General features: G+C 46.9%; 1 protein-coding gene across 2 annotated transcripts in view; it reads right to left on the bottom strand.

Moving 5' to 3' along the window:
* Positions 1–18,342, bottom strand: part of CDC42BPB (CDC42 binding protein kinase beta) — an 867,880-nt gene that overhangs the window by 759,587 nt on the left and 89,951 nt on the right. The window lies entirely within an intron of this gene.

An 18,342-nucleotide genomic window follows, 5' to 3' on the forward strand; every position in this document is an offset into this window, starting at 1 on the left:
GTAAACACTGAAACTTTTCTGTCCTGGGGAAGTGTCTCATGGTGTTACCTGAATTGGGGCTGAAACATGCTGACATTTCATTTGTGCTGATGAGAATAGCCTGTAATCGTCCTGGATAACAGTTTCTTCCTCACATTTCATAGACTAGGACTGGTTCCACCATTTCATTTTTAGTCACACCAACATTCAGCACCCTTTTCAGAAAAATTCAGCATGTGAATTTAAGAAAAGGATAGAATCAATAATGAATACTCTGATTGTAGGAGAGGTCACGCAATAGGAGAATGCACACCATCTTACTCCAACAAACCCACTTCCTCCTTTTCACTCCCCCCCCCCCCCCACCCTTGCCACTGGGCACCAGGACTATTGCAGAGATGTATTATTTATTCCCAAGTTCGAAAACGCTACCATCAAACGTGAATAGACTTCAGACTAGCAAAAAGCACATTTGTTCCCCATGACAATACTTGCTGAAATTGAAGCAGTCAATCGTCCTCATTTCCATCAAGATGCAAATGTGGTTCCTTGTCTCCTTACACATTTTCTCCATAGAGCTCTGTCTAGCAACACATTAATTTATAGCGGGGATGTTCCAAGCATCCAATGCTGCTGCCTGCCAAAGCACAATTGCCTAATGTTGAACTTACAAGCAAGTGGTCAATCCTCTTATGGTGCCCGCAATGTCCCATCAAGCCTTTCCCTCTGCTCTTAGCGTCACCTGCTGAAGGCAACTCCTAAAAGGTAGCAGTGAAGGTCTTACAAGCGGCCAACGTGGTACAGTTAAGTCAACGTCGGGCCACAATTGCTTGCTGTTGTGGACCCGCCTCTCCGTGCCCTTCCATCCTCCCAACATATTTTTTTGTTACTGTCTACCCCTTAATAGCGCCACCTAGCGAAGACTCTGATGATAGTGCACTTGCAATAAGTAACCAACAAGATAACGCCAAACTCGATAATTGATTTATTTAGCGCTTAGCAAAAAATGCAAAAAATGTGTTGCCTGGACGGAGCATCAGTTGGGGCCATAAACATAGCAGACATCTCTAGAATACCATAAGGGGCTCGTAAACTCCCCGCAGAAAAGACATATGTCATTCTAATACTAAGCTTACCTTTAAATGAAAATAAAATTAAAAGTACCGCCACTGAACAATGTTCTAGGACTCATTCACTGAGACTCAGTTGGTGCTTCAGAACACAGGTAGCATCTGAGTGGGGCTATAGAAACTGAACTGGGCTTGGAAAACATGACATTTTCAGTTAAACTCATAAGATTAAATATTCTTGCTTGTGTGTGAAACTCTTGTCAAGATATTCCTGCGGAAGGCTCTTCTACATGCCACACAAGCCATCAACTTTTCCATTTTCCTCTACCGCGTCAAAACATGGCCATGGTCGGAGAAAACCACACTCCACCCGCAATCTTTTCTGCCCCTTGTTTCATCGTGAAGAATCTGCTGCAGGATTGCAGCATCACTGAAACCAAAGACCTAGTCCCCCGTAAAGACCTGGCGAGTTATGGCTGTTGGTAGCAGACAATGGGCTCTTTTTGGACTGTACGGCAAAGGTTTGGGGCTTTTGAAAGACAGCAGGGTAGAAGCCTGGGCAAATTGAACAGGGATTCTGCAACCTGGCCCAACCATAAATGCCTCACAGATGGCTTGCTATGCCCCGAGGAGTCCTGTCCTCAACGGGCAAAGGTCCCTTCAGGCCACTGAGTATAGCTCCTGAGCAGGTTAGATTAAGGCTTGAGGTTTTTCTCTGCCTGATAACCAACATACTAAGGAAGGTGAAATGGGTGACTGGTCCTCGCATTTCAAGCTGCCCTTCCACTGAACCCTAGGTTCTTGCCTCCCATAAGCCTTAGCAAGTTTTGGTAATGTCAGTTTCCACACCAACCCTTTCCCTCCTCTGCAATCTCACAAAGGCTTATATGTTCCTCAAGTGCTACAATGTATCTATTTACAGGGAAGGAGAGGAAGAGAATTGGGGGCTAGAGAAATGGAACCTGTCTGCAAAAAGCATGGGGGTAGCAGTTCAAAGGTGCAGGTTGTTTTGCCTTGTAAGGTTTACTCCCACCTTCCCCTGACTAACATACTCCCCTATAAAATCTCTTACCACATTACACTATATACACAAACCCCCCCACAGAATGCCTAACCATTAGCACATCAACACTAACCAAGCCACGACTAAGCTCTCCTTCATTAGCCCTGTCGCGCTCTCCGACATCAGCAGCTAACCAGGCCCAAAGCATTGTTGTCCATCAGATCTAGGGCTTTCCCCCATGGATAACATACTTCAGTTGCTCCGTCAAATCAATAGAAAGTAGATTGCACCAAGGACCCGTGGACTTCTATCCTGCACCCAATTGTCCCATTTATTGCTTTTTTTTTCTCCTTACAGAACCATGCGCAGCGAGGCCACCGATAGTAGCAGAAGGCCAATAAACGAGACCACTTGCATTTCATTTTTTGGGGTAATAATATATTATGCTGCGATGGTGCAACGTGCTAGCTTTCAACGCCCCATAGACTTCAACAAATGGTGCTTGCAGAATTAAATGAGTAATAAAAACAAAGATGGATGTTTGTCTAGCAAAGGAAATAAAAGAAAAAAGTTCATTTTGAAAGTCACTAGATTGAACAAGCATGTGTTTGAGGCACAGTCCTTAACAACCACCTGATCCACACAGCAAGACATCCGCAACCATAAAGCGTTATGCAATGGTACGCACTGAAAATAACTTGAAATGATAGTGCTTTGAATACATTTTTTTGAAAGGCACATTTCACAACACTGCTGAATATAATAAACTATCCATGGTAATCTAGGGCAATATTACAATGCAAGTTCTAAAATCACATGCTTTGAAAGCAAGGTATGTTCTCACTTTCATCTCGCACAGTCTAAACATATGTACAGGTATGCTTAAAATTCTATTGCTGGAAGCAATCTCCGTGATTTTTAACTAACATTTTTCTGTGCATCTCCCAGGCAGCCCGATCAACATGCAGCGATTTCAATGCCCAATTAAGTTTAAATTAGCGCCATCCACCACGGTTTACACCAAACCATTTAATAACCGGTTAGTATATTGCGACGTATCCCAGGAGGTGGTCACTGCTTCCATAGGGAAGCCCCTTCCCACAACGCCAGGGCCGTGACCTTGCTTCCCCGATAGTTTCCCTGGGTGTGGTACTCAGCAGGTGATCACTGGTTCCACATGGGACCTCCCCTCCCATGGGAGGGAAAGCCCCTTGTGGGACCAGTGACGAATATTGTGCGAAAACATGATACCCTGCCCTCCTATCCCATATACTTCTATAACATACAGGAAGTAGAAAGGAATGAGACGAGGAAGAATAGAGGTAACTATCATAAAGATCCAAAACAACAAAGGACAGACGAGGAAGAGGCGCGGATCTGCAGGGATCACTCAGATGAATTTACCTGAAAGGTCTAGCTTTCAACTGTAGACCTTCATGGGAACAGACATAAAAACTGACAACGGACTTAGCCAAATGTCACATGCTCCGGAGAGGAATCGCGAGAGGGACAGAGGCTTGGAGAGAAGGGCCACAAGAGCAGACCCAGGCACAGAGATGCTGAAGGGGCGGTCTCCACCAGACCCACTGAGCAAAACGAGAGGATGGCTGCGGAAAGCGGCCGCAGCACTGCAGGAACTCACTGTATGGTGAGGAGGGAGATGCCAAAGTGGGCCTGAAGCCATGGATCCACTGCAGGAAGCCGAGAAGATCCCCAGAGTGCTGGCGAAGCAGAGAAGGACATAGGGAAGCCCACGACCGACCAGAGGTCTGCAGCCAAGACCCTACAGGTATGTGGGTGGCTGAATGTATGGTTGATCCCCAGAGTGCAGGAAACACTGCAAAACCTTGTAGATGAAAAGTGGAGGGACGATAACCCATCTATGACACTAAGGGAACCTTTACCAAGACACAGTAACAAGGAGAATACGGAATGGGACATATCAAGTAACAAGAAGGTCTAATCTTCTTTGTGGCAGTACTTGGAGAGAAGGCAACTCAGGGCTGTCACATAAAAAAAAACAAAGAACTATCTGAGTGGAATACATATGGAGACAGTACTTGGCAGGGAAGTAAACCAAATCTGCATTTAACATCAAGAGACCATAAAAAGAACTGGAGAAAAATACAGAGCAACGCAGAACTTGGCAAGCAAGTAAACCAAGTCAGTGCTTGGGACTAAGAACTGCTAGAGAAGGAAACTAGGTCGGCCAACCATGGTCCAGGGCACACCAGAGTTTGGAGAAGCATCCAAACTCCTCTTCTTCGTCAGTGTCTGGTAGGAGGGTACCATGTTTGCCAACCAGGGTCAAGGACCCACCACAACTTGGAGGAACATCAAAGCCACTCTTCTTCGTCGCAGTGCCTGGTTCAAGAGAACCAGGTCTACCAACCAGTGTCGAGGACCCCAGAGACAGAAGTAGCCTGAGAAGGGCCAGTTGGGGAACAGAGGACATCTCCCCACCAAATGTTGAACTGTGTTATAAGCCTGAAGAAGGCTGGGGAAGGGAGACATCTCTCAGCAGTTGATGAACTGTACCAGAAGCCAGAGGAAGGATGGGGAAAGAAAACATTCTCCCGCTGCCCCCAATCACTTGAACTGATAAACCCAGAACTGTCTTTTGTCCAAGGGAAAGGAGTCACTCTTCTGGGTTAGGAAGACCTCCTGTTTAGTTTAACAGAGCGTGAGGGGCAGAGCTAGGATTCCAACATTGGACTTTGGAATGTTGCTTTTGGCATCCTGACTGACACTAGTAATTTTGGTTGAGACAGGGAAACCCCTCTTAGGGCAAAATAGGGGTTTCTTTTCATTTTCTCACTTGCGTAAAAGTATATGCCAACCGCCATGACCCTTCTGTATCAGGGTCTTACTTCTGCACCCTTACCATATGCGTTTTCAACTCCTTATCGGTGGCAGTGTAGTGATTTAACTTGTCTTCCTTCTGCTTACAGGCTGACCTGCAATGTGAAACAAAACCTATGTCCCAAAAGTTTAAATGCTGAAATGTTTAATGTTTTCTCAGAGCATCTCAAGCACGAAAAATGGCTTGATGGCTTGCATAGAATGTGCCAAATACAAAAATACGAAGGCAGTTATATTGCACAGCCACGTGGCCTGCAAGACGTGAAAATAGGTCATATTACTTGCGACACCTACAATGCTAGATTGTAGAATTCAGTGTCTATACGCAGGCTCCAAGTTGATACTTCTTCAGCCTTGCTTTGCCCCGTAGCTCTTTCCACAGGACTCTGTATTCCATAGATTTATGAGTGGTTATTGTCAAAACGTCCTTCTTGCCATTCGTTCTGGTGGATTTCCATTTTACCGGCATGGCCCATGGAAACTGGCATTGCATCATCCCATACCGAGATGGGATCTGTGCACTGTTTGGCATTTCTAGTCAGCTTACTGATCCCGGGCAACATATGTCATCGGATTTCACATCTGTGATGTGCTGTCAGGAATGAGTCCTCAAGCATTTAGCTTTGGATTTTACAGCCCTATGGCCATGTCACCATTTTTCAGGCCTCCCTAGAGCACAGCTACCTTATCACCATAAGCCTTTTGTCGTTTTGCCACATTAGCATCATAAATCTCTAAGTCAATGGTGTTCTTGATGTTGTGGGCCTTAGCTTGCAGGGTTCCCATATACTTGTTTTTTCAGATTATTGTGCTTTCTGGAGGTGGGTCTGGGTAACCTCTGGGTAGAGGTCTCTTGAAGAAAAAAGGGTGCATTCCCTTTTTCTTGAAGCACCAACGTGAGGTAGGTTAGCATGCCCTTCTTCAGAGGGACATACAAGCTAATGTCTAGACCTGTTCTATTTTTTTTCATTACCCTCCCTCCTGACATGAGAAAGTTGCTTCAGCAAGCTGGTCTTGTCTAAATTAAATGTGGGCGAGTCCAATCATTACTCCCGCCAAGGCGAAAGGCGCTTTCACCTGGATTAGCCAGGGTTGCAGAGGCTGCATCCTCAAAACTGTTTACAAAAGGGTCCCCTTTCAACTGCTCTACATTTCAGACATTCCTTAGTCCTCAGCAGAGCACAGCTTCCGTCCAGTGTGTTTTTGTTTGCCTTTTACCATATGGCTAGTTCTTGGCAAATCACATTTCAAATGGAAGGTCAAAGTGTCCGACTACACCTCTAGAATTTCTTTTCTGGACAATTGGTGGTTTGGGAACACCTGTTCTGCCCAGCTCTTGTCTACCAGGCTGTTTTTCTGGGCCAATAGTGGAATGGGCACACTTGTTCCTCCCGCCTCTTGAATGGGTTGAGGACACTTGTTCCTCCCAGCCAATAGTGGCTAGAGGACACCAGTTTCTCCCAGCTCTTATATACCAGGTTGGTTTTCTAGGCAAGTGGTGGCTTGAAAACACTTCTTCCTCCCAGCAATAGTGGGTTGAGGACACTCGTTCCTCCCAGCTCTTATGTACCAGGTTGGTTTTCTAGGCAAGTGGTGGCTTGAAGACACTTCCTCCCAGCAATAGTGGGTTGAGGACACTCGTTCCTCTCATGGTGGCTTGAGGACACTTCTTCCTCCCAGCAATAGTGGGTTGAGGACACTCGTTCCTCCCAGCTCTTATATACCAGGTTGGTTTTCTAGGCAAGTGGTGGCTTGAAGACACTTCTTCCTCCGAGCAATAGTGGGTTGAGGACACTCGTTCCTCCCAGCTCTTATATACCAGGTTGGTTTTCTAGGCAAGTGGTGGCTTGAAGACACTTCCTCCCAGCAATAGTGGGTTGAGGACACTCGTTCCTCCCAGCTCTTGTCTACCAGACTGGTTTTCTAGGCAAGTGGTGGCTTGAAGACACTTCCTCCCAGCAATAGTGGGTTGAGGACACTCGTTCCTCCCAGCTCTTATATACCAGGCTGGTTTTCTGGGCAAGTGGTGGCATGGAGACACTTCGTCCCAGCTCTTGTATACTAGGTTGGTTTTTTTGGATCCTGCTCTTTTAGCCACTCAATGTATTACCCATTTACTTCACTGGGATTCAATCTACATACAGCCACATTGTGCCTGCAAGACTGTAGTCACAGTAGCTTTCGGTATCCGTAGGAGGCTTTTCCATTGCTTCCTAAGGGTTAGGCTTGATCTTTAGTGGTCAGATTTCAGGCCCTTGTTGGTTGTGAGCCAATTTCTGAATGTACGATAATTGGATAATCTGTCATCACCTCAGCTCCATGGCAAACCTGGCTATGCCTTTGGTCGTAGCTTCTGCGCAGACAACTTTGTATGACAAATAAGTTTTCCTTTTGTTGTTGCAATCAAGATGAAAACTAAGGTTTTGTATCTTTCTAGGGCCTTTGTTGCAGATATTAAAAGCCCTCTCCTTGCCTTATCTTCATCGATGGTGCCCATGTCACTTTTTTATTTACACTTGAAAAAAATACTTGTATCCTTAAATGTCTTCAGTGGGTGATAGACTTGTTCCGAGAGCTTTGGGTTTTAAGGCCAAGAGGACAGAGTCATCACTTAGATGCTTAGGTTTTCAATACATCCTGTGTAGAAGAAATTAGAACGTTTGGGAAATGTTCACCTGAATGTTACATATCCAAAAAAGCACAGTTGCTCGACAGAACTATCGTCATTATGTTCCCTGCACGATTCCCTTGTTCTCCCTCTCAAATGAGCAGAGAGAAGCCTTTAAGGAGCTCATGGGTCACTGTCACTGGGTGGCAGTTTGCGCCAAGGGGTTTCCCAGTTATTCCTACAGTAACCTCCAATCGAATAGGTTAACAGGTTGAGCAATCTATAAATGCTGTGTAGACTCTGCTTTTCTTCAAGCGCATGTTTTTTGAAGTTTTCTACATAGGGCTGTGCTTAAGCGCCCCTAGCAGTCAAAACAATTGCATTGGGAAAACAGATGGGAGGGAGATGGGAATGTGGAGGGACACTCAGCCTACGGATGTTATTTGGTCAATTATCACCCCATTGATCAGCCCTTGGCCATGTTAAACTCTATGGCCATTCCCACCCACTATCCACAACTCCCCACCCAAAGCATACACTCCCATGGATTTCTTTAAACTAGCTTGATCAGGCGTTATTATCAAGCAGCATTTCTAAGCAGTCTTCTGAGCGCAAATGGCTTAATTGATGCTGAAAAGAAGTTTCATATGTTATACAAATGTTGCAGCCAAGTGCACCCTGGGCCACTTGAAGTAAAAGCAATCAGTGTCTCATCATATAGGTTCCTTGAACTGAAGTGATATTAAAAACCAGCTTTGGCAAAGCCAACAGTTTTGGCTAGTGGATAGGTATTAGCTAGGCATTTACCAAGCACAGACATAATATGCCCATGGTACTCTCACACCTTTCCAGGTGTTACCAACTTAGAGCCAGGCAGTACTATTGTAGCAGTGCCAGGCAAATTCCCAGTGTGCTTTGCCAGTGCGTGTTCTGGGATAGGTTGTAAGGCAACCAATCTATTGTAGGGAGCCCTGCTTGACGACTCATCCTCGAAACACCAGGACCACATTCTCATTGTACGCACACTTGATGGTCAAAGTAGCCAGTATGTTCTGTGAGGGGCCAGAAATGTATGGCAGACAACTTTGTGAAGGTTTTTCAAAAAATGCCATTTTATTAAATGGAAAGGTTGGATAAATGCACTATCCCCCCCCCGGATGAGAATTTCGCTGCCTAAAATACACTAAAGAAAACATTCTAACAAAGGATATCTGTCCCTCACACTCCTACATACAATAAATCAATATGGTAATGTCTGGCAGTTCAAAAGTTAACAAGAAGATATGTATAGATATCACTGTTAAATTAGTAATACAATAACTGTCAATTTATAACTTGGGCGAATTCCCCTTCTCCAGATGAGAGCAGGGTTCTGCACCACAGTGCCAAAAGAATTGAAATCCTGGTTCGGAAGAAGGTTCCAATATAGTTTTTGACAACAGAAAGTTCCAACACTCCAATGATTTAACAAAAGAAAAGAAGATTCCCTTTCTTCAGCAAGAGCAAACTTCTGAATTATCCCCTTCACATGTAGGATATTTTTGTAGTTCATCAAAAACACTTGTCTTCGTCAGGGTGATTTGCCACAAATTAGTATTTCTTAAGAAAGGACATTTATCGACAACAGTTTTAGGCAGTTCTTTCTTCAGCACCACAAACAAATTGTCAGTACCCCTTTACAACACTTCATCAACTTCCACCTGGTCCACTCCCATGCCAGGCCTGCTACCTCAACCGCATCCGGTTTACTCCCATGCCAGACCTACTGCTTCACAGATGTTATCCGGGTATACTGCTTGCCCAAACAGCGTTTCAAAATAGTAAGTGCTTCTGTGGTGAACAACTTAGAATAGCTCATCAACGGTTTAACAATGTTCAGTATTGTAGCATTACACTTTTAACAACTCCTCCGGGAAAACGGTCACATTGGTACTCTTCAATGCTCCTCTGCAAATAATACTCCTCACCTTCTAAATAACATTTTGCAGAAGGGCAGCCTTTTTGCTACTTTCGTTTCCCCACTGCACAAGTAACCAAATACTGAAATGGACATGGTCTTATTCAGTTTCTTCTTTGCCTTTGGGAATGTGTGTTTATACTAGCGGTGGTCACATACTTTGCTTTAAAAAATGTGACTTTTGTTGCTTTCCGATAGTTTGAGAATCAAAAGTACTTCTAATATCGCTTTCACTCAAACACAAGTGTTAATAGTAAAATGCCTGCCTTGAACACGCGAGCGGTCTCAGAGCGCTTTGGCGTGACTGCAAACTGGTGAACACACCAGGTAAAATGTGCGCATCCGATCCACTCGCTGCTCGCAGGTGAACCGGCAAACAGCTACTTTTGGTCTGCCGCTGCCCTTGCCACTCAAAAGCAGGAGCTTCCTTCACTCCTGAGGCTTCCTGGTGCTCTCAGTTACTGGAGACAGCCTCTTAGAAAAGCTTCCCTTGCTTTCACTTCGCACTGCACAAGCTCTATTCTTTAGACTTCTGGAGGCACAGACCCTCTCAGGACCTATTACTGTCTTCTCCTTAACAGTGGTCCTGGTGTCCTCTCCCTGCTCCAGCTTCTGCGTTGGCGGCATGCACTGCTCTGCCTGCTCTTTCTGCTCAACAATGGCCTGCACATGGGGAGACCTTTTAAGCCTCCCAGTCTCTCAGGTGTGGGTCACTCCCATTAAGGATCCGACCACTCCTGCAACATTGTTCCTCTTTAGCCGTCTTTCTCGCCCACGCCCAAGTACTTGGGGAATGATGGGACCAGAAGTCCCTAATGACAAAGTTAGTTTTTCTCACTTGCTCTATTTTGCAATAAGCCATCAGAAGGTTAGGGTTTCGGGGTAAGTTAAATAAAGGGGTTTCCCATTCTTCCTGACCTGCTTCCCTTGCCCCATCATGTTATCCACCCGCAGAACACCACCTGCAGAGTCAGTATCACTAAGCATCTGCCTTTCCTGTGCCACAGGACAGGGGCCCCAGGCCAGGTGTTCCAGAGGAATCATGGTCGATTCATCACAGTTCCCAGTCTGCACAATTCTAATAGATCTTCGTTCTAGACAATACCAGAATAATTCCAGTATGAGCTATGGCAATAGATTGCACAATAACTCAGTACACAACTCTAGCACAGACAAGCTGTGCAGTCACAATCCCAATACATTCACAGTTTACATTATCCCATTTGGATCATTCTAGTATACCAACTGCAGTATATTCAGTTTAACAAGTCTACAATTGCCGGTTTAAATCACCAGGTATATTCCTTCTTAACAAAATTCCTGCTTATGTCCGGCCTTCACAATACCAGAATCCTCTCAGATTGACAAAGCCCCAGTAAACTCATTGTCTGACATTCCTAGTTTTCAGAGTGCCACAATATTCCCATCTAGACAAACCCAGTATACTCCTAATTTGAGAGAAAACAAAAAAAACAAAAACAAAAAGACTATATATATATAATACATTACTCACCGTAATCGTATTTCTGATGCTTGTATCTGCTTAGATTCACATGCGACCCAGCCTTCCTCCCCTCTGAGAGAAGGCGCATGGATGCTTGTAGTCTTACCTTTCTAGCTATCTGCTTGGATTATCTGTACTCGCGCTACTCCTCATGCTACCTCATGTCAGAAAAAATACAATTTGAGGGTCCTAGACGCGTGAGGGATCATGGGTACAGTGGACGTCACACTAGGGATAGTATTACTGGCACGCCCAGTGTTGGCGCCCTTTTTCGAGTTTCGAAAAACAAACTAATACTCTGCAGCTTCCCCTAGATGTCGGCCTATGCACAGCATGTGAATCTAAGCAGATACAAGCATCAGAAATACGATTACGGTGAGTAATGTATCCCTTCTGAGGCTTGTGGAATCTGCTTAGATCACATGGTGTGCATAGATTAGCGAGCAGTACCTGAAGAAGGAGGTGGGATGCGAGAAGGGTCATGAGCAAATAAATGTCTTAGAACCGCTTGTCCCACGTGTGTATCTGTCTTGGAATGATTGTCAATGCAGTAGTGCTGAGTAAAAGTGTGAATAGAGCTCCAAGCAGCTGCTTTGCAAATGGTGTCAAGGGGTACATTTGCAATGAAAGCCAGAGTGACCCCAATGCCTCTTGTAGAGTGGGCCCTAGGCGTGAAAGGCAGAGTCTTCAGAAAGTGAGTAGCACAGCTGGATACAGTTAATAATTCACTTAGAGATGGCACCTTTAGAGACGCAATCCCCCTCTCTGCCTGTAGCTACGGAGACAAACAGCTGATGTGTTTTCCTTAGCGGTCTGGTCTTTTTTACATAGTAGAGGACCGCCCTTCGCACATCTAGTGTGTGTAGTTTCACCTCAGCCGAGCTTTGTGGGTCTTGGAAGAAAGCCGGAAGCTCGATGGACTGGTTCACGTGGAATTTTGAAATAAACCTAGGTGAGAACCTAGGGTGTGTGCGTAAAACCAGTTTATCTTTATGGATAGTAAAGAAGGGATCTTGCACTGAAAGAGCCTGAATTTCACTGACTCTTCTTATAGATTTAATTGCTACTAAGAAGGCCGTTTTGTAAGTCAGGTGTTTGAGACTGCTTTTGTGCATGGGCTCGAATGGGGGGCCCATGAGCTTAGATAGCACCACGTTAAGGTCCCATCCTGGTGGTGGGTTTGAAATAGGAGGGTGAAGTCTCTTTACTCCTTCCATGAAGGCTTTAACTACTGGTACTTTCCACCACGGCACCTTGTTATGGGAAGTGGTGTATGCTGACAGGGCTGCCAGGTGTACCTTCAGTGAGTTAAAAACCAGTCCTGCGTCCAGCAGGTGGCGCATGTATGTAACAATAGTGGAAGGAGTGCAATCAACTGGGTTGATTTGTTTATTCTGGCACCAGATAACAAATCTCTTCCATTTGTCAAAGTAGCAGTGCCTCGTGTTAGGTTTCCTAGATTCCTTTAGGATGTCCATACACCTCTGTGGTAAATAGAGATGTCCGAACTCTATGACCTCAGAAGCCATGCTGCCAGGTTCATCGAGTTGGGTTGAGGATGCACTGTTTGACCTTGGTGCTGGGACAGTAGGTTGTACCAGCCCGGAAGTTTGATGGGTTCGCACACCGCCAATCTGCGTAGGTGTGGGAACCACGGTTGTCTTGCCCACATGGGAGCAACTAGGACGAGCGTCATCGATTCTGTTCATCTTGTTGACCACCTTCCTGATTAGAGGAGTTGGTGGAAAAGCGTATGCAAACATCCCTGACCAGTTCATCCATAGGGCGTTCCCCTGGAAGTCTGGTTGGGGGAACCTGGATGCAAATCCTGGGCATTGTCTGTTTTCGCTTGTGGCGAATAAGTCTATAGTGGGGAAACCCCACTGAGAGAAGAGATCTTCTACGACTTCTCTGTGTAGACACCATTTGTGTTCTTCTGGGAGGGGGTCTCTGCTCAGAGCATCCGCTAGGGAATTGAGATCCCCTGGAACATGTTGCGATGACAGGAAGATGTTCCGTCCGAGTGCCCATATCCAGATTTTCTGGGCAAGCTTGGACAGATTTGGCGAGCGAGTCCCTCCTTGCTTGTTCAGGTAGAACATGGCTGTAGTGCTGTCCGTCCGGATTTGCACAGACAGATTTATCGGTAGGGCTCGAACGCTTGAAGTGCTCTGAATACTGCCAGAAACTCTAACAGGTTGATGTGATTCTTGGGCACTGAGTGCGACCAGAGACCCTGAGCTGTGTGGTGGAGATGGTGCGCTCCCCACCCAGTCAGGCATGCATCGGTAGTGACTAACGCCTGTATCTCGGAATCGTAAAAGGGTTTCCCCCAGGACAGATTCTCTCTTGTCCACCAGTGTAGGCTTTGTACAAGTGTTGGCGAAACGACCATTAGATCGTCCCAGTGACCACTTGCCTGAGACCACTGTTTCGCCAACCATTCCTGCATGGGACGCATGCGCAGGCGCGCGTGGGGACCAGGTAAATACATGACGCCATCATGCCCAGCAAACGCATTGCTTTGCGTACCGTTATCTGGCGACTGGACTGATATTGCGGAATTTGCAGCAGTATATTCCGAATTCTTTCCTCGGAAGGAAAGGTCAACCCCTCTTGAGTGTCTGGGATAGCTCCTAGGAGCTGTTTGGATGTGCTTGGCACCAGACTTGACTTTTTCTCGTTTATTGAGAAGCCCAATTCGAAGAGGAGGTCGATAGTCCTTTGAATGTTTGCTCTGCAAATTACTGGGGTCTCCCCCGTGATGAGCCAGTCGTCCAGGTAAGGGTACACTGGGATTGCCTCCCTGCGTAGGTGTGCTGCCGCCACCGCCAGTACCTTGGTGAATACCCTTGGAGCCAAAGCTATCCCGAAGGGCAGTACCTTGAACTGGTAGTGCCGACTGTCCACCTTGAAGCGCAAGTACTTTCTGTGCGCTGAGAACATGGAAATATGAAAATAGGCATCTTTCATGTCCAATGTTGCCATGTAATCCCCTTTTTTAGGAAGGGGATTACCTCCTGGAGAGTAATCATGCAAAACTTTTGGGGCTTGACATACTTGTTTGCAGGCCGTAAATCCAATACTGGGCGCATTGTCTAATCTTTTTTGGCACAAGGAAGCAAGTTGAATAAATACCCTTGTTTACCTGGTGTCCCGGGACGAGTTCTAGCGCTTCCTTTGCTGGCAGATTGACGATCTCCTCGAGGAGGATCTTCTGGTGGTCCAAGGAATGTATTTTTTGTCGTGGAGGATGGTTTCTGGGATGCTCCAACAGTTCTATGCAGTACCCTGCGGATACTGTGGACAGCACCCATCTGTCTGATGTGATCCCTTCCCAAGCTTGGGTGAAGTTGGAAATGCGTCCCCCCTACTGGGGTTGCGTGAGAGGGGACCCTGGACGGAGTGTCACTGATTTGGTGGAGGCGTGCCGCCTCCTCTACTAGGGCTACCTCTACATTTTCCGCGTCCTCTTATTAACCCTGCCGTAACCCTGGGTAGACTGTTGGTTATTATTGCTCCACGGTGTACCCTGCCCCTGGGAATAGTTCGATCCTCTCTGGGAATTTTGGCCGCGTGGGCGACAAAAATTGCCATTCCCTCTCTGATTAGGGGGTTTATTGGTTAGTTGGCCTAGGGATTTGAGTGTTTCATACTCGTCCTTGGCATTTTTCAGCGCGTCCTCGACCGCCTTACCAAACAACAGATCCGGCTCCACCGGTTTATCTAACAATGATGCTTGGGTTTCAGCTTTGAATCCAGACTGCCTTAACCAAGCGTATCTCTTGATAACAGTTCCTTCTGCTATCAATCTCCCAGCGTTATCCGCGGCATCAAAGGTTGCCTGTAAAATACAACCGGACACGGCTCTTCCCTCCGCCGAAACTTGTGCCAACTGGCTCTTTAAGGGTTCTGGGGCGGAGTCTATGAGTGCTGCAACTTCTTCCCACTGATGGCAGTGGTAGCTGGCCAACAGGGTGGTTGAGTTGGCAATCCTTCACTGGTAGGCGGAAGTGGAGGCTACTTTCCTGCCCAAACCATACAGTTTCTTGCTCTCCTTGTCGGGAGGAGCTTCGGACGATGACAAGGGTGTTCCACCCCTCTTACGGGTGTTTGTAACAACCAGGGAGTCCGGCTTCAGATGCCCCCTTATATACAGTGGGTCTGATTGAGCTGCCCAGAAAGGTTTCTCAATCCTGGGGTTCACTGCTCTGGTGAGGTTAGGATTTACGAGTGAAGGGTCTATTCTCCTCTGAATAGACTTAAGGATAGGGATGGCCTGAGCAACAGGCCTCCTTTCTCCCACTAACTCTTCGGCAAAGTCCCTCTCCTCTTGAGCACCCTGGGTGCCAATGAGGAAATGTTCAGCTGCTCGAGTCAGAACTTCATTCAGGAGAGGTTGGTTGTCGACAGGGGAGTCGGTAACCGGGGGTTCCTTCTCTACCGGGGAATCTTCTCTGTAGGTTTCCGGGTCGTCCTCATCCTCTTCTTGGTCCTCATCCCCATAGTAGCCCGTACCAGTTTGTTCTTCCAACATGCCCAAATCTGGATCCTCACCAAAGGATGTCTCTCCTTGATACTGAGAGTAGGGCTGTACATAGAAGGGGTCCGAAGACCGTGTTGGTGTTTCAAACCGGGACTTTTTACTTGGAGGTATAGGATCCTTAGTGCCTGAGGGTGCTGACCCGTCGGGAGTATAAGAGAGAAAGTGTTCAAGGTTTTTTGCGTAAAAATCTGCCAATGATGACATCCTTGACATGACCCTGTCTGTCATCACTAGACCATTCTCTAGAACTGGGGATGACTCTTTCTGGAAGTTTCTCTGACTTATCCTGACTAGACTTGGTGGTCTGAGTAGGTGTCTTTGTGATGGCAGAAGACTTGGACTTGTCTGTCTGTTTATGAGGAGTGGAGTGTCTTAAAGGTGTGGAAGTAGGCAGAGGCTGCTTCCTTTGTTTTTTCCCCCTCCCCTTGAGTGGAAGAGTGTTTTCCCTGTTTTTTCGCACCTTCGGAGCCTTTCGACGCCTGGCGTCGAGGTTCGGGGATAGTGTCCCTATCCTTCGAGTGTGGAGGTAGGGGTTCGGGAGCCGCCATAAGGCGGTCTGCGGGCGCCGACTCCTGGAGTGTGGTCTGGGGATGGAAGTCGGCTTCGTCCTCCGACTATCAAACTTCCGTTACCTTGGGAAGCGAGGCACTCTTGGCAACAGTGGATGATTGCCTGGAGTCATGCGGCGATCTTGATCAAGAACGCCCAGAGGATGCCGATTTGGACCGTTCTCTATGTGCCTCTTTCCGAGAACTCGACGTGCGCGTCGAGTCCCGGTTGGACTTCATGTGTTTTGTGGAAGTGCTGTGGGAAGCGCTTGTGTCACCGGGGGTCTTCCTATAGCCGCCCTGCCGGACGACCTTCCGAGGTCGGGGACTTGCGCTCGGCTGTCTTTCGACGCAATAATGCCGTCGCCATCCGAAAGCACGGCGTCGCTGCCATCGCTGAAGGCGCCCTCCGCTGCCATGGCCTCTTGAGGCCTGGCGTGGTGGGCCCAACGCTTGATCGAACGGTCCTTAAGTGTTTTGGGTTTAAACCTACTACACGCTCTGCAGTTCGCCTCTGGGTGGTCCCTTGGCAAACAGAAATTGCACGTGGCATGCCTCTCGACTCAAGGGTATTTGCGGTTGCACTTGGGGCAGAATTGGAAAGGGGTAGCCTCCATACGCACCTTGTGACAGTGGGCTTGTAAGTGTAGGAATATATAAGAATGTACCTATATACCAAAAGAGTGTAGAGTATGTCCACCCCCCACTCTCCCTGCTTGCAGGGCCGAGACCAGCGGCCTTCCAAGGCCCGGGCCGAGGCCAGAGGCCTTCCTAGGCCCAAATCTGTCGTGCAGCTGTCGATGGTCGAATTCTTCTCCGGGCCGGCGTCAAGTGTGGAAGTTCGGTGACTCGACGTTGGGGTGGAGAAATGGGTAAATTTAACAATATTTAGCAAAAGTATGGCTAAGGCCAGGGAACTCTGAAATGCTTCCGACCAGTATGGCGGAAAAAAACAATCTGAGGGTCCTAGACGCGTAAGGGATCATGGGTACAGTGGACGTCACACTAGGGATAGTATTACTGGCACGCCCTGTGTCGACGCCCTTTTTCAAGTTTCGAAAAACAAACTGTAATACTCCGCAGCTTCCACTAAATGTCGGCCTATGCACAGCATGTGATCTAAGCAGATTCCACAAGCCTCAGAAATAAATATATATATATATATATAATACATTACTCACCGTAATCGTATTTCTGATGCTTGTATCTGCTTACATTCACATGCTGTGCATAGGCCGACATCTAGTGGAAGCTGCGGAGTATTACAGTTTGTTTTTCGAAACTCGAAAAGGGAATAGTTTCTTACCTGTAACTCCATTTCTCCAGCATTGGTATCTTTCATGGATTCACATGCTTAGAATATTCCCCGTCGTCAGACTGGGACCCCTCGGTACACATATGTAGCCTTTTCCTATAGGAAAACTTTCGACACTTTTGTGTACTATCTATGTCCTTTTAGGACCCGCCTACGCATGCTCCGTAGGCCGTCCCAGTATAAGAGGCCCACCCCTGCGGTTCCCCTTCAGATTTCGGCCCCTCCAAAGTAGGAAGGGTTAAACTTATCAATCAAATACATTGCATTCCGGGGAGGTTTGGCGGGCGCATGTGAATCCATGAAAGATACCAATGCTGGAGAAATGGAGTTACAGGTAAGAAACTATTCCCTTCTCCAGCATTGGATCTTTCATGGATTCACATGCTTAGAATAGATTGTATAGCAGTAACACTTGAGACGGCGGTGAGAATGTAATGTAATATACCCTCACCAAACTACACAATGCATATGTACAGTAGGAATAAGTTAACTCATATAACCTTACCCACATAAAGTATACTGTCATCAAAAAGGTAGAAAACAGATTCTCCACAGCGTGGAGCTTACCTTACTGAAACAGATGGCGCACGACAGCTCTTCCCATCTGCACCTCGTCCGCATGCTGCCTGGCAAGGCAGTAGTGGCGGGTAAACGTGTGGGGCACTGACCATGCCGCAGCCTGGCATATGTCCGTCAGCGGAATTCCTGCCCATAAAGCTGCTGAGGAGGACATTGATCTTGTAGAATGGGCTCTAAGATGTCCTTGCAGTGGCCTTCCGGCCTTGGAGTGACAAAACGCAATCGTCGATGAGACCCATCGAGCCAATCCCTGTTTAGAGATTGCTTTTCCTCTCGTCGACGGACCATATGCGATGAACCGTTGTCGAGTAGACCTGAGTTCCTGTGTACGATATAGGTAAAATTTCAGAGCCCTCTTAACGTCCAGGGTA

Source organism: Ambystoma mexicanum, chromosome 14, assembly GCF_040938575.1.
Source record: "Ambystoma mexicanum isolate Mex_15411 chromosome 14, UKY_AmexF1_1, whole genome shotgun sequence".
Lineage (NCBI taxonomy): Eukaryota > Metazoa > Chordata > Amphibia > Caudata > Ambystomatidae > Ambystoma > Ambystoma mexicanum.